Source organism: Rattus norvegicus, chromosome 4 (assembly GCF_036323735.1).
Source record: "Rattus norvegicus strain BN/NHsdMcwi chromosome 4, GRCr8, whole genome shotgun sequence".
Classification (NCBI taxonomy): Eukaryota; Metazoa; Chordata; class Mammalia; order Rodentia; family Muridae; genus Rattus; species Rattus norvegicus.
Window position 1 is genome coordinate 3,640,049 of NC_086022.1, and position 17,999 is coordinate 3,658,047.

The following is a 17,999-nucleotide window of genomic DNA, read 5'->3' on the forward strand; positions in this document are numbered from 1 at the left end:
CTTTTCATCATTATTAGCCAATCAATTAATTAAGGGAAATTCCCGTACAAGTAATGTTTTCAAATTGAGTAGCTATGGAAAAAGATTTATTAATATGTCTGTAAAAGTTAGGACAGAGTATCCCTGTATCATGGGAAAAAGAGTGGTAGAGAAAGATGCATTATGTCTTCCTCTGTCCTCTGTCAGCAAACATACCCAGACATTATCATTTATATCACACACACACACACACACACACACACACACACACACACACACACACAAACACACATACACACACAATAAGAACAGTATGTGTTCACTCCTTCTTTAAAAGGGGAACAAGAATACTCTTGGGAGGGAATAGGGAGGCAAAGTTTAGAACAGAGGCAGAAGGAACAGCCATTCAGAGCCTGCCCCACATGTGGCCCATACATATACAGCCACCAAACTAGATAAGATGGATGAAGCAAAGAAGTGCAGGCCAACAGGAACAGGATGTAGATCTCTCCTGAGAGACACACCCAGATACAGCAAATACGTAGTTGAATGCCAGCAGCAAACCACTGAACTGAGAACAGGACCCCCGTTGAAGGAATCAGAGAATTACCGGAAGAGCTTGAAGGGGCTCGTGACCCCATATGAACAACAATGCCAACCAACCAGAGCTTCCAGGGACTAAGCCACTACCCAAAGACTATACATGAATTGACCCTGGGCTCCTACCTCATAGGTAGCAATGAATAGCCTTGTAAGAGCACCAGTGGACGGGGAAGCCCTTGGTCCTGCCAACACTGAATACCTAGTGAACGTGATTGTGGGGGGAGCGTGGTACTGAAGGAGGATGGGGAGGGGAAGCCCATATATAAGGGGTAGGGAGTGGTTAGGGGTATTTGGACCCAGAACCCGGGAAGTGGAATAACAATCGAAATGTAAATAAGAAGTACTCAAGTTAATAAAGATAAAAAAAGAAGAGTAGTGTTACCATAAAGCTAGGTTCTTCTATTTAAAGATTCTACCACATAAAGAGGAATCATATTCAGACATACCCATGCCATACTTTAGAGAGAAGATAAAATAAAGGGCAAGAAAGAGATGTATGTAAACTTATCTGTGGGTCCAATATAGTTTTTAATATCTAATATAATCTAGAAATAGATGAAAGTTAGTTTTTACCTTAGGGCCAAGGAATATTTGTTAGGACCAAATTGGGATTATCTAATCATCTAACTTGCCACTATCCTTGGACAGGAGGACAAAGGATAACATCCTACCTGTATAATTATGACAAATTACACATGAAATATCTTTTTTCCTTTGCCTGTTCTTATGCCAAAATATCTGAAAAAGACTACTTAACAAAGAAATGGTCTATTTGAGATTAAAGTTCATGATACAATGCACAGGAGAAGTAATAATACACAGCTAATAACCCACCCTCTATGTCAGCAAATAGAAAGAGGTGAATGCTGATGTTGCCTATACATAGGTGGAGTCTTTCCCCATTAATCAATTAAATTCAGAACCCACATTACAGATATTTCCTGAAGTTTGTCTCCTAGGTGATTTTAGATCCTGTCAAGTTGACAACAAAATTAATCACAGTGATGAGTATAAATAGCCATGAAAAGAATAAAATAAGAATTTGTGCTTCCAGTGTAAAGACCATGCTGCAGATAGACGTGTTTCTTAAATTAAACTCTTTTCTAAAACCAAAAAAGGCCTGGGGGTCAAACCTTTTATGCCTTCCAACTTTTCTAAAACATACAAGATTAAACAATCATATTTTTAAGTAAATCTTTATTGCAATACAATGATACTTTCTCCATGTTACTTGATAAACCCTAATTTTTTTCTATTTTTGTGAGTGTATTTTTTTTATTATCCACTGTTATTTGTAGAAATTTCGTGTTTACTTAGTGTGCATTCCTTTTGATATAGGTGACTGTAGAAACTAAAGGTTGCCATCCAAAGTCTTCTTTATTTCTTTCCTACCTTATTTGTTATTTATCTATTTAAAGTTTTATTCTTTAATTAAAAAATAAAATTATAGAAAATACATTTTGGTTATATATTTTTTCTCATTGAAATCTACACAAATACTCCAAACCTATCTACAAATCTGTGTTTATGCTTTTTCTAGAACTCTATCTTTCCCTTTCTTAAGAATATAAAGCCTACCCAAAAATCAACTAAAAATAAACACAAAAGTAATAAGACAAAATAATACCCAAACAAACAAAATAAGACAAGAGACGCACAAAGAATTGTAGAGTCAACAATGTGCTGCCCAACATTCCAGGGTATGTTTTTTTTTCCTTTCTAGTGACTGAAGTTGGTATACCATGATACTCCTTTGGAGAAAATTGGTTTTCACTTTGTCAGCAAGTTTCAATCACCAACAGCTTCTTGCCTGGGGATGAGACTTTGTATATATGTTTCCTTCTCAGTACTAGCTTTTTAATCTGGTTTGAGCTTGCTCAGAACTTGTGCAGGCTGTCAGAGTTCCTACGACTTCATATGTGTATCTGTACGATTGCGTTTTGAAAATACGGTTTCTTTGAAGTCATCACCTACCTCTGGCTCTTTCATTCTCTCTGCCTCCTCTTCCATACAGATGCCTGACATTTTAGGTAAGGGGTATGATAAAAAAATCTCACTTATGATAGAGAGCTCAAAAGTCCATCACTATCTGCACTCTATATTAGTTCCCTTCAACTGAAAGAAAGCTTCTCTTACGAAGGCTGAACATGTCACAGATCTACATGTATAACAACAGTACATTAGCAGGAGCCATTCATTTTATTGCTATGTTCCTTTAGAATAATAAAATTATTGCTTTTCTCTTAATGTATGTGAAAATACACACACACAAACACACAAACAAACTCATATATATACATATATATGTACGTATATACATATACATATATATATATATTCTCAGGTTTATGGCTACTTTATCAGTGTCAGATATGAATTCTGTCTCACAGAGTGGGGCTCAAATACAATGTAAAAGAAAAGAGGTTGTTTATTCACACATTTATACCACTATTAAGTGAGTACATTTTTTAACCAACTGACTGTTATAGATTATAGGACTTATATCTAAATATTTTTTCCCTTCCAGCATCATAAACACTAGTCAATAGGAAAGAAACATTTATCTGGGCTATGGCTCTACTTCTCCATGTTTGACATTGTATGTTATCCTCAGCACTATACATTTATTATCATGTTATAGAGAGTAAATAATACCCAGAAAAATGGCCTGTGATGGGAGGGGTGATCTATGGTATCGTCTTTCATCAATGATTTAACAATATGCAAGGCATTCCTGGCCGAACGTTTTACATGGTGACATATGATATTTATTTAGAACTTCATCTTTGATGACTCCATCTATCTTCCTTTCATATAATGTGTGTGTGTGTGTGTGTGTGTGTGTGTGTGTGTGTGTGTGTGTGTAGCTTAGGAAAGTTCTACAGTGGTAGGGTCCCAAATGTATATTCAAGGGGTGTTTATAGTTACTTCTCTGTCACAGTGTCCCTATAATAGCTTACCACCTCATCCCTGTCCCCCTTTAATCCTCTTATTAAGGTTCCTCTTTGTCTCCTTTAAATATCTCCTTCTTGAGATAAGTTTTCATAACAGAAGCTGTATCTTGAAAATGGGTTAAACTGACTATTCCTAGCACACAAGAGCTATTTCTGCTTAACTTCCTTATTTTCTCACTGGTAGAATTAGAAATTTTTTAGTTGTCCTTCGTTTCACATTGCATACTGCTTGACTACTTTCTTTTGTCAACTTGAAACAAACTAGGGTCATCTGGGAAGAGGAATCTTCAACTGAACAGAAAATGTGCCCAGTGCCAACTTTGTCAGGGTCTTCTTTCTTGTCAGTTTTTCATAAGGCAGAGAAAGGAAAGAGCATCGGGAGAGGATACGACTTTTCCTTACAAGATACAGGGATAAGACTTTGTCTTATGACATATTTAGGGTTGCTGTGTAATAATAAAAAAATTACTTATCTGAGACTAAATTACCTTGCTACTGTAGCTGAACTGCCTAGAAACTGCAAGTTTCTGGCACTTACCACCTATTCCTAAAACAGCAAAGGATTAAGTAAGTAGACTTTGTGCTATCTCAGCAGGAACTGCACAGATCGAACTTTCCACCAGCTAGTCAGAAGTTACAGGAAAAGGGGGGTACTTTGAGAAGTGATTATAATATTATTAGTAAGTTGTAAAACATTTCTTATGAAAGCTATCTAAGGGGAAAAGCAGAAAGATCCTGAATGGGAAAAGGGAAAAATTCTCTTTCGCATCTTTTTGTCCTCAGTACTCATACAACTTTCAGAATACATGATCACATGTTAAAAAGTTCATCACACGTTCACACATAAAAGCAAATCATAAATGACATAGAAGTTTACAACTGAGAGTGTTTACATGCATAGCCATTAGGAGTAATTATCTAGTTAAACATCCAACCACCTGTCACATCTTCACAGGTTCATAGAGAGTTGAAAACCATAACTAAGCTATTAGTGAAGTTTTGTATAGATTAACCCAGATGATATTTTATCTTCTTTTACCTATAATAAATTGTTAGTTCCCTTTACGTGACCTTAGTTAATTGTTTTGACAATCTCTTGGAATGTGTTCTGAGTAATAGAAAGTATGGTTACTGTCTAAGAATCAATTACTTGGTGACACATGGGAGACTGACAGAATTCTCATTGCAGTTTTGACTCAGAAAGGGATCTACTAGCAGTACTACTATTAAGAGAGCTTAATAATCACTGATATTTCAGTAATTCTTCTAGGATCTTCCTTAAGAATTAAGAAGTCATCTATTTGTCTATATAGCATCACCGCAAGAGAGTACATCTTCATAGATCTGCAGCTATCTGCTCAAAAGGGGTGGGCTAGTACCTGTAGGCCTATCTTTTTTTTTTCACCCCTGGAGCTGGGGACCAAACCCAGGGCCTTGTGCTTCCTAGGCAAGCGCTCTACCACTGAGCTAAATCCCCAACCCCGGTGGGCTAGTACCTAATGATTGCTATACATGTTTAATAATAACAAGAAACATATATTAATATCAGGAATCTTTCCTAAAATGAATTCTCTTGGGCTTAGCCTATAAATAAAAACTGTTGCAGATTATAATGTGAAGCATACCTCCTACTATGGCTTCTGACAAAAATGTTCCCAAAAGACTAGTTCCTGGGCCTTTTCCTTGTAAAATATGAGTATTGGAGTTAGGAATATTGTGGGGCCTCACCTTGGCAGTTTGTTTTGGGTTGTAGAAGATAGCAGGCTGAGAATGCCATGGATAACAAACAATTAAACAGTGTTTCTTCGTGGCAGCTTTGGTTTCTATCTTCAAGTTTCTGCCTTCACTTTCCCTTATGGTGATCTAATCTTAAGACAAAGTGTTTCTGTATTAAGTTGTATTTGGTTATGATGTTTTATCCTAGTAATAGAAATCAAGCTACAGCACATGGTTTCTGGTGCTCAAACTCAGGACTTGATGTAGTGTGGCAAGCCCTTTTTTGACTAAACCATCTTTTCAGCATCAACCCTTAATATTTCTAAAAGATAGTATTTTCAGTGTAAACAAAGTGCAGTTTTCCATAAGGATATATCATAGGTCTGAAATTTTAATTAAAGGTACCTGGATATAACAAAACAACACACACTTTAGCAAAATCTCTCCTGGTCAACTGCCATTACTCTGAGTGTGCATCTGTGAATTTGCAAGACAAAACAGTTGTCAAGGAGGTGTGGTATAGTGATTAGCATGCCAAACAAATTAGAAAGGGAAGGAGCTAAATGCTTGACTGGTTTGTTAGCTAAAATTAATTTGCATGGGGATTTTGTACATGACACACAGTGTCTTTACCTGTGAAAACTGAACAAATAGACAGAGCTGTGATATAAATATGTGTGTGTGTGTGTGTGTGTGTTTGTGTGTGTGTCTCAAATATCTTGAGTCACAGCTCCTCCTCCACATGTCTTGTACATTAGATGAATTGTTCATTATTATTTTTCTGGCAAGGAAGAAAGAAAAAATTCAGTGTGGCAGCACACAGCTGTACTTCCAGCATTCGAGAAGTAGGGGTGCAAAGAACAGAAATTCAAGGTCATTTTCAATTACACAGTAAAATTAAAACCAACATAATGTTCATGAGATGCTGCCTCAACAATTTAAAGCTAGAAAATGTTGTGCTTTAGGAAGTGGATGGTGGCTGGAGATAAACTTTAGACCAATGCATCCCTAGCATGTACAAGGCACTGATATACATTCTTCTATAACTTAACCAGATATAATGACTTGAGCTGTTCATCCCAGGACTCAGCATAAGATTTTATCATACATAAGGAGTTTGAGGCTTGCCTTACCCTAGATCTTCTAAGAAAGGGCAAGTGTGTGTGTGTGTGTGTGTGTGTGTGTGAGAGAGAGAGAGACAGAGAGAGAGAGAGAGAGAGAGAGAGAGAGAGAGAGAGAGAGAGAAAGAGAGAGAGAGAGAAAGAGAGAGAGAGAGAAAGAGAGAGAGCAAGAAGAGGAGGAGGGGAAGAGGGAGGCGGAGGAAGAGGAAGAATGAAGAAAAAGGAGGAGGAGAAGAAAAGGAAGAAGAAGAAGAAGAAGAAGAAGAAGAAGAAGAAGAAGAAGAAGAAGAAGAAGAAGAAGAAGAAGAAGAAGAAAAAGAGGAAGAGGAAGAAGAACAAGAGGAAGAAGAAGAGGAAAAGTCATGTGGAGTTTCGTAGAATATGTATTCTATTAGGTTTTAGATAAGCAACTGTTTTCAGTAGAGGCATTCTTTTCAGTTATATTTTGAATACTAATTGATAACAGACTTGCTGTGAAAGAAAGGATCAAGAAGAGAGTCCAAATAACAATTGCTATCATGTATGGTTATTAGTTTGACATAGTTCCCACTATGACTATTGCATGATCAATTTAATTTTATCCTCACAGTGAACAGAGGAGGAATGTTACATCTCTAAGAATATGCAGATTTTCACAGTGTTATATCTTTTAGACATCCACAGATGAAACACAGGTCTGTCAGAAACCAACTATGTTGATCACCATGTTACCTTGCAGCATTAGCTAGAGTATGCTTTGCTCAGTTTGAGTCTTCTCCTTTTAGATATCATTTCCAGTTCTTTCTATACTAAAATGGCCAGTGAATGCAGCAATATTTCAAATCACTGCCTCAGTTAGATCAGGTATCTGGAGTTAGTCAGATGGATCAAGAGAAAAGAGACAACATTGATTGCTGACACTGCAGTGCATCGGGAGGAAATCCTCAGGCTGACAGAGAAGATTAGTCATTTCAACTACTTGTACCCAGAGTGTTGAGCTAGCAAAATTTCTGACTTTTTAGTTTATTTTTTCACAGGACACCTTTGTAAAAATGTCAGTTAGAGAAATGCTTGTTGGCTGCTTAAGGCTTAGCTGTGTAAATACAGTATGTTTAAACTTTTATTTCTGCTTGAACTTACTATTTCCAGAAGCCCAAATCATGTCATGATACAAAAAAAGAAATGAATTAACAATTTGAAGTAACATTTTAAATCAGTTGGAAACATTCTAAATTATGATTATCAAAACACATTGATTTCTCTTTAGGAGGAGACATTTGAAATTATGAAAAGTAAATAGCAGTGGCAACATTCTAAAAGCTCTTAGTCGACATGGGGTAGGTTTTATTATCAGATCATAGAAATTCCAAATCCTGACTGTAAATATAAATTACCAAATTTACAGAGAGTGAAAATAGCAGTCTTCAAAATTACTCAGAAGTGATGATAAGAGATAACCTACTGTGGGAAAGAATTTGTTGCAAGAAGAGAATTCAAATTTCTGTGCCTGCACTTTAAAACAGTCATGGTTGTATACAGCTATAACCCCAGTGCTATGATGACAGGGAAAGAATTTCTGGAGCTTGTGCACAGCAAGATAGCATCAGTATAAGTGAAAGGCTTTGAATTGAGAAAATTGTGTAGAAAGTTATAGAAGAGGATACTATTTACTTTCTCTGTCTTCCGTTTGAACACATAGATAGGCATGAAGACATAGACAGACAGACAGACAGACACACGCACACAACACACACACACACACACACACACACACGCACGCATGCACACCATATCACACACACTAATTCTTGGTGATCATGTACTGAGGAATATTAAATTAAAAATTTATAACCTTGAACTTATGAAAATGTCCACTTGACCTTTATAATTGCCATTGATCATGAATACTATTTTGTGAACCATGAATCCACATATGTAAAATAAATCAGTTGTCAGAATAAAGAAAGGGCATGACATATTAATATTAGAAAATTTAAAAAACATTAGTTTATTAATTTTTGGGGTGTGTGTATGTGTGTGCGTGTGTGTGTGTGTGTGCGTGTGTGTGTGTGTGTGTGTGTGTGTGCTGCATGTGTGTGTATTCAAGTAGGTCTTCTGATTCCACAGCATGTTTATAGGCCAGATGGCCAATTTCTGTAATGGGTCATTATCTATGGATTTCTATGTTTAAAGTGAGGGTGTTAAGCTTGTTCTGCAAGTCCTTTTTCCCTCTTGCTGGCCCAACATAATTGTCAAAATTTAAATGAATTTCTTATAAGCAATTGATGAAAGTTATTTACTCATCATGAAGTTAGAAGCTCATATTGAAACTCAGCAAGCCTCTGGAGTGGCAATTCCATCTTATGTCAGCATAGGAGACTTGGATATCATTTGATAAGGGCTTATGAGTAGTTGTATTAATATTCATAGAATGACCAAATTGTTTGATCCTTTAAGAAGTTACCATTAAATTGGAAGACAAAGAACAAGAGCCAAATAAGTCCAGCAGCTACTGAGATGCAGTCACTGACTGAGCTGAGTCTGAGCAAACATCAGAGAAACAGTGAGCTGTACTGTAGCCTAAGTAAGGATACAAGCAAAAGCACTAAAATTCCTTGAATGAGGCATATAGGTATGGGAAAAGCACTTCAACCTGGGACTTCACTTGACTAAGGCTGCATAAAAATCTACCTTCCAGAAATATACCTAACAAATATACCTCACCTCATCTCACCTGCATGAAGCTGTATACGTATCAAACAATGGACTAAGACTCCCTGCACATAACATTGTTTATAAACTTCTCTTTCATGATCAACTTCCATTCAAATGTATTCAAGAGCATATCCACATGCTGGAGGGGGAAATCTGTTTCAACTGGCCTGAGACAGTTTAGAATATATACTCAGTGAGTCGTATTGAATCCTCTGGAACAACTTTCAAGGGAAACATCCTATTTAATGTCATATACCTAGTGATCATGAATATGCATTTGATTAAATCAAATTTATCATGGAAACTGATGTTCACAGTTAATTAAGGCTTGCCTAATCAAAAAAAGTCAATCCAAACAGAAATATCCACTCTGAACTCTGAGTAAACGATTCCTCCTTCTCGAGAGGTCCACAAATTAAAGCTACACTGAATACCAGTGTTTCTCACTTTGCTTTTGAATAAAGTTTCTTTGTCACCTTGCTCTCTGTGACTTCTTGTAATAAGATGAAAACATCCTGGAAACACCTCACCTAGACGGTAACCTCAGACAAAACTGATAAGCATCTTCTTCAAATAATGACACGAATTATGGAAGCTCCAAAAGAATTCTCCTGTTACTTTTTTGTAAGAACTTCTAAGAATGACACAAGCCATGTCTAATCTCATGCCTATTCAATGAAATCAAAAGTTATAAAAAAATTCATCCTAGTGTTGTTTTTTGTACCAATTTCAACTTTAAGATATTAAGTACAATCACATTGGAATTCCTTTTTTCTACACAAGTTTTGATAATGTCACCTACAATTAAGCAAGAGGAGAATCCTTAATGAACTTCTCTAAAATACATTTGCATGATAAATAAAATATTAACTCTAGAATGAGAATATTAGAAAAATGCTTGTTTCTGTGTTACTGCATTGAAAATGTAATTTATACCCCTTTGTCATTTTCAAAATGCAGATGTTCATAGTATACATATTAGATTATGTGGACTATTAATAATAATAAAAGTTTCTAACAATAATTGAAGAACAGAGCCAGTACTTTGAGACAATAATGCTTCTGTCACCTTTAATGTATATAGTTTTTGCTATAGGTACACAATGATTTCTACATATGGAAGTCTAAATGCTCTACAGCTCATGCTTTCTGGTTTCAAGAGGTGAAAACTTCAGTAATAGCTTTTAACTTCAAAATCAAAATGAAAACAAAATGCATGAATAGAAAGAACGGAAGGAAAATAAAAGAAGGGAAGGAAGAAAGCTTGGAAGGAAGGAAGGAAGGAAGGAAGGAAGGAAGGAAGGAAGGAAGGGAACAAGGAAGAAACAGGAAGAGATTTGGTAAGTTGCTCATTTGACAGGCTACATGCCAGTATGGAAGACACCCTTGGATGAGTTCGAAAAGTGTACAAGATCAGGCATGGTTGTTCGTATCTATAATTTATTGGTGAATATCAGACATTCAAAGTCATCACTGGATATATAGTGAGCTTCACGCAAGTCTGGGGTTTATGAGACCCTGTGGAAAAGAGAGAGAGAGAGAGAGAGAGAGAGAGAGAGAGAGAGAGAGAGAGAGAGAGAGAAGGAGCTAGGGACCTAGGAGTAGAGGAAGAAAGGAAGAACTGACTTCGAGCGATAGCGACGCAAGATGGCAGCCACCACAGGCTCGGGAGTAAAAGTCCTTCGAGATTTCCGACTGTTGGAAGAGCTGGAAGAAGGCCAGAAAGGAGTGGGTGACCGCACAGTTAGCTAGGGTCTGGAGGACGATGAGGACATGACACTCACAAGATGGACAGGCATGATAATTGGGCCTCCACGAACAATTTATGAAAACCGAATATGCAGCCTTAAGATAGAGCCACTCTAGTATCCAGAAGCATCCCAGTCTGTGAGATTTGTAACAAGAGTCAATATGAACGGCGCGAGCAGTTCCAATGGAGTGGTGGATCCACGAGCCATGGCAGTGCTGGCAGTGACAGAATTCCCACAGCATCAAAGTCATCCTGCAGGAACTGAGGCGCTTGATGATGTCAAAAGAGAACATGAAGCTGCCACAGCCACCAAAAGGACAGAGTTACAGCCATTAGTCACCAAGGCCCCTGCCTCCCTTCCCCATCCAACCCAGGTCTTCATTTTCCACAGTAGTGAATTTTCTAGATCCATCTGTAGACCTCGAAGTACTGGAGAGGAAGCCCCACTTAGACTTCATCCTGAGACACTGCTCTGATACTAACTTCTTGTCCATTTGAAATACCTAAGTTGTGCTGGGTAACATCATCTGTCGAGTATAACCGCTGTCTGCCTGGTTGAACTTATGGGATCAATAAGGTGTGTTGAAATCGGTTTCCTTTGGGAGCGGTGGGCACAGCTAAGGCAACTGTGGACAGACATGTCTCACATAATCACCTGCTGCTGGCATTTGGCCTGGGTATGCCTTTGCCCGCCCTGCCCTCTGCCACAGCTGTGTGGTGGCCCATAGAATAGATGGGGAGGTTTCAGGTAGCAGCCGTGAGACTGACCACAACTAGGCTAGGGGTGCTCTGGCTGTACCCATGCTTTCTTAAGACTTAAGTGATTGCCCCATCCAAGCCATGGTCCCCACTCCTCCACTCCCACCCTTGGTCAAAGCTTAGATTGTAACCTCCCCTCCCCTGAAATTGGCCGAGGTTGAGGAATTCAGAGCTTCCAGTCTCCCCACCTTTATCAAGGGGTGCTGCTTTCCCCTCCTCAAGTCCCTTGTTGTCCATCACCACCCAACACTTGCTGTGGCCAGAAGCCATCAGATGAGATTGAAAAAGCCTGGCCTCCCTCCCTTAGCTCTGGACCACACTTGTTCACCTGCCAGCAGCCTGGGAAGGGAGCGCTGGGTCCGCGGCCCTGCCACCACCATCAGCTCTTGACCTTTGAGCTCAGGTCTAGAGGTGAACAGAGCAGTCACAGGGAGACTTAGACGGGCAACTGCAGGGTCCTTGGATATATGCCTAGAGAAAGGCCATGTGGAGAGTCCTCGGTGCACAGGTTCTGAGTTGGTTCCTTTTCCCATAATTGCTTTGTTTTTACACGTTGAAGAGGTTTGAACAGGGCTCTCAGTCACCCTGACCACCCATCGGGTCTGGAGTGGAGTCTGACAGCTGGAGCACGAGGCCCTGACTCTGCCAACTTTGGTTTCAGTGTTGCTCCTCAGACCCTGGTGACCCAGAGGAGCTCTGTGTCACCATGTTCACATATCATTTGCAGATAGGTGGGCCTGGCTTCTGGCTCATTGACAAGCTCCCCACTCTTTTCAGGACCACTAAATTTTGAAATGTGGATGCATACTGAAAAAAAGGCAATTCGAGGTGTTGCAAAGGGGAAAAAAAAAAAGGACTGAGCAAATTAAACACTGGTGATTCTCTCTTAGTCCATTCAAGCCTCATTAAGTTTCAAATTTTTCAAACTAGCCATATGTACAGCAAAATTCAAAAAGACAATGATAATAACCACATGGCAGTCACTTGGGGAGGGAATTTGCTCACAGTGGTAGAATGTAAATGAGCTGAATTGATAGTATAAGAATAACGCAAATCCTCAACTGATTGATTTGAAGTATCTTTTCCCACATATGAGCTTACTTTAATGAGAGGAATCGTGGACATGTCAACCTTTAATGAAGTACAATTTTTTAAGCCTTCTCTATTCCTATTTTCAGTCATGGTGACTTCATGCAGGATTTTCTGATAGTATATATCAGTATGATATCATCTTACTAAAATCAATAGGAAATACAGTCCAAATTTTTGAATTCCAATTAATTAAAGATGAATATTTACACAAAATTATTTGTATCAAATTCGACAAAGTTGTTTTCGTGAATAAGAAAGGCACACAGAACTGAAACCTTAACAAAAACTAAAATCAAGACCTATAGAAAAGGCTCATGGGTTTTCCTTGATCTCTAGTAGAGAACCTAAGTTCAGTGTCCAGTATCTATACTTGGTGGGTCATTACTACTTGTCAATCGAGCTCTGGAAATTATGTACCCTCTCCTACATTTTGCAAGTACCTGTACTCATTTGTGCACACATGTACAGATGCATGAAGCAAATATTTAAAACCGCTTTTAAATATGAAAAACTCTAAAAAGTCAAAAGGAAAATGAAGGACAAAGAACAATAATTTGAATATAAGTCATGTTAATACTGTACATATCTATAAAAAAAGTCATTTAACAAAACCTTGAAACAGCATAATTCAGATAGTTAAAATGCAGTCCCACCCTCCTACCCAGTATTTAATATCAAATTATTCTCTATAGTTATTCAAATCAATATTCAAATCAATAATTTCAACAGGTGCATTTAATAGTCTTTGTTCATTAAACTAATTAAAATCTATGTTGTAGTTATTTGAAGAGAAAGAATTGTATGAATTACGTGATATCAACTGAATAAATATGAAAATTATGTATGCAAACTTTACAAAAGTTAGTTCCAACACGAAAGTATAAATTTACATTTTAATAAAAAAGTAACTAATGGATCAACCAAATGTTAACAACTAAAAATCATCTATGTATGCAATAGAAAATAATATTTGAGATATAAAATTAAGACTTATGTTAGTAAAATAATGCATAAGTTATTTTACTTAAAAAGAAAATCTTATGATCGTATTAATACAGCTAGAAAACATTAAGAAAAAACTTAATACTCTTTAAAAATGGGATACACATGCACACAAATTTAGAAAAGTTTGATACATATACATTATATTATAATGTCATTTCAAAAGTTAGAACTATCATTGTGTTTGTTATGAATGAAAGGAAGATGTTTCAGACCATAAACAGAAATAAAATTTTCTGGAATTTTACATAAATAAAAGGCATTTAGAAACTAAAATTTTTAATAACATCTCCATCTTAATTAGATGAGTATGTTCCTGCCTTCTTGCAATGAACATTGAATTGATCTCTATTGTATCAAGAAAATTGTGATAGCTGTTCGGTACAGAGACTGAAAAGCTGTCCTCTGGACAGCTCATGGTTATCACACTCATGAACCCACAGCACCTGTGTTAACACAATACTTTCACATGATCAAGCCAGCTAGAGTCAGGGCTTAGATGGGGTGACCAAGCCTTGTCAATGCCATATTGAGGGGCTTTTGGCATTTGATGGCTACTGGTGAATGAAGAATCATTCATTTTTTTTGGGGGGGGGGTACTGCCTTGGTAATTTGCTTGTGCTTCAATAGATTCCCTTCATGAGTGGCACTAGATTCTGATTCTTTGATGAGATCTAAAAGGTAAACAGATGAAGACATGGTGTCAGGAAATGTATTATAGGAAATCTGGTGAGATTTGGTAAATAGAATGTAGAGTGCATACAAGTATATTTCTTTATATAAAAATAAAGAAAAATATGAAAGGACAAATGTTTACTTAATTAACAGAAGACAGAATATCTCTATAGACAAATTCTAAACAGCTTATAAACATAAAGCTAGAAATAATAGATGAATTTAAAAGATGTATAAATTTTCTTCACTGTTTAGGAGATTATCATAAGAGATCTTGGGAGAGAATGTAATGTAATATAATATACTTTCAAATGTAAAAGATTATATCTTTAGCTTAGTAATAAATACAAGGTTTTCCACCGACTGAGATTATGTATAATCAGATTGAGCCAATTCCTCCCTGTTAAATTATATACATTTCTAAATTCCTCAGAAAAACAACCTTAGAATAACTACTTTTAGTCCCCCAAAGTCCCGGGAATTGTGGCAAAAACTCTTCAATGGTTTCTTCAAGCTGTACATAATTATTTTTATATTTATTACTAAACTAAAATTATGATCTTTTACATTGTCACAAAATTTATTTGATACAAATTTTGATTTTTAAGTTTTTCTTTAATGTAAATTTCTCACTGATTTAAAATTAATATTGTTACTCTGATGTACATGTATTGTGCCTATACAACACATTTCAGCATAGATGGCTTATACCCAGTCCTTTTCTGCTATTAAAAAATGAAGCTGAGATGATTGAGCACATGAGTTTAAGGCCAAATAGCAAATTCATGTCTCTAAGTTTATTGTTAGAATGCTTTCAAGATAATTTAGTAAGATAATTAATGGACAACAGTCCAGATTACTTATATAGTTAGATGGTTTCTAAAAAACACCAGAAGTCCACAAAATATGACATTTAATGTTCTTTAACTTTTATTGAGACATGTCCACTCCCACCAGCTCCCCTTTGGTATATTCAAAGAAGAAACTGAAAATCTCCACCTCCATGTGAGGTGATTTATTGTGGCAGACAGGCACTATGCAAAAATTGCTCCAATTCTTCTATAGACTAATTACTGTCCAGAAAAGGAAACATTGCAGAATAAGTTGGCTGAAAATTTCCGCCAAGCCAGAATGATTAGCCGTTCAAAATTCAGTGTTTCAAAAGTCTGTCTGATGATCCTAGGCCAGAAGTCTGAAGACTTGCTCTCACGTGTTGCTCACAGGGAACTGTGCAAATAGAAAATTGTCTGTATAACCCGTCTCAGTTCTAGAAGCCATGCTAGGCTTCCTATATTTACAGATATATGGCTCATTCTCAGATTACTGGCGGGGTTGAAAACTTAGTGTAATCTTATAACCCACTCAGACTATTTAACTTTGAGAATACATATTTAATTACCTAGTTATCAGATAATACATGAGCTAGCCAGGATATAACAGATTTTAAGCCTTTTAAAAGCTAAAATATATAACTAAATGTTCTGTTTAACTGATAAAAGTTGGGCTGGGTGTTAGGTACATCTTATACTTTTAAATTACAGAATGATAATAGTTGTGCTCAACTTATACTTGAGAAAAAAGTTTCTGTTTTTTTTTTTTAATTAAAAGGTAAAAGAGTAGTTTGATGTCATTATTAAGGTGAAGGGAAGTACAGGATAGAACCAGGCCTGTCATTGAATAAGAAGGAAGGATGGGTGGGAGAAAAGTTTTAGAGAGGCATAGGAAGCCAGAGTGAGAATGTGAGAGCACAAAGAACATGGCAGTAGATGTTTAGATATCTCTCTGTACATATTAGAGGTTGTTATGACTATTCTCAAGAGATGGGTGTGTACAGGATTTTGTGCCATCTAGATTGGCAAATTATATCTTATCAATTGCATCAGAAAATATTGTTTGATATGTTCTTTCATAAGGCAACTTAATTGAGTTTAAGAGAGTGTATGGGGGCCAGATGCATGGGCCAACCAAAGAATTGGGATGTGTATGCCTGCGTGGTGGAAACACAACCAAGAGGGCTATGGATGAGGGAGGAGCAGCCTGACAGAGTGCCGTGTTGGGAAGAATAGTGTGTCAGAAAATAGGTGGGGCAGCATGGAGCCACTGAGATAAATTATTACTATTTCCAATGGCACCAGAAATATTAGGGAGTGAGACAGCTAGGGTATAACTGGGAACAAGTTCTGTAGCGTTTTTTGTTTTGTTTTGTTGTTTTTATTTTTACTGCAGCACATATATTGTGTGTCGAGTGTCCTGAAGGGAAAACATGCTTAAGTCCTTGGGTATGAAGTGATTTATTGCATCATGGCCACATATAACCATAATGGGATACTAAAGACAAAAGTAGGAGAGTGAGGATTTTTAATTTCCAAGAAATTATAGGATTTTGGTGTTTCTCAATCGTATGATTTTTTTGGGTAGGATATATACCTTGTGATCCAGACTAATAGATGAATCACAGAAAGAAAAAAGGTGGAGGCAGAGTTACCATGAAAGGTTTTTGGGGCCTGGGAATCAGATGAAAGGGACAGAGAGACTACTAGGCCACAGAATATGTTGCTTATCAATTATATTGAGAGGTTACAAAGGGAATGTCAGGTTTGAGGAAAGCAGCCAGTTAGACAGGACTGTGATCTAACACTTCCCTGCTTATGAAAGAAAATTCAAAAGTCACATCCAGCTGGAAAGTCTTATGAATACTATGAAGTACCTGTTAATGTGGGGAGCCAGGACTGCCCAAGGCTGTCTGAAAGACCTGGACAAAGGAATAACTGGAACACTAGTTCTATGCCCTTACTCAGGATCAAACTTGCCAAGGCCTGTCTGATGCTGAAGCCAATGTCTTAAAGGAGTCAAGGTTGAGGGAAGAAACTCTTCCCTTAGGTTGCGGTTATCACTTCTTAGGCAGCTGTAACTGTGGTATCCCATGTTCTTTTCATCAGCATTGTCTGACTTAATCATTTGCTGACTTAGTTCTTCCCCATGTACAACCACCAGTACCCCCAGGACTGAAAATTATAAATATGATTCTACAATTTCTAATAAAGTGCAAATAAATTTCAAGCAATCTTCACAAAAATGTTTACTAACAGCAATCACATTTTAAATCAGACAAACTAAAATAAATTGAACACCATGTGCTCCAGCTGTATATCCTCTGGACATAACCCCAAGACACCAAATTACTACAGAGGTACTTGTACAGTTTTACCCATTGTTGCTTAGTTCCCAGCAGGGAGGAAATGCAATTCATATGAATCCTAATGCGGTGACTGCTCTGCTTTTCCTATCAGTTATTTTGCTATACTGCCACTATGCCATCCTCATCGTGCAATTCTAGATAGCACAGTAATCTATGACTCCAATATATAATGTTTGACTATGTAATTGCAAATATTGGAAGAGAAATGAAGTCTTAAACACTGCTATATATTTATTTAAATGTCCCTGTTTGTTTTATTCCAGAGACTGTGCTGCAAAAGGTACATACCCACTTCTCCCTCATTTCCTCTGCTGAAGGCTATGTGGCTCAGTCTTAATTCTCATGTGATAAAGTATCAAATTCTCTGTACTATTTCAAGAGATGTATCTCTCTTATTCCTTTTCTATTTAAAGAGTCTAAACTGTCCTTATATCAAACTATGCTGTCTATATAAC

General features: G+C 37.1%; 1 pseudogene; it reads left to right on the forward strand.

Annotated features, from left to right (window-relative positions):
- Positions 1-17,192, forward strand: part of LOC134486535 (ubiquitin-conjugating enzyme E2 variant 1-like) — a 43,282-nt pseudogene extending 26,090 nt beyond the window's left edge.
- The last annotated feature ends 807 nt before the right edge of the window (positions 17,193-17,999 follow it).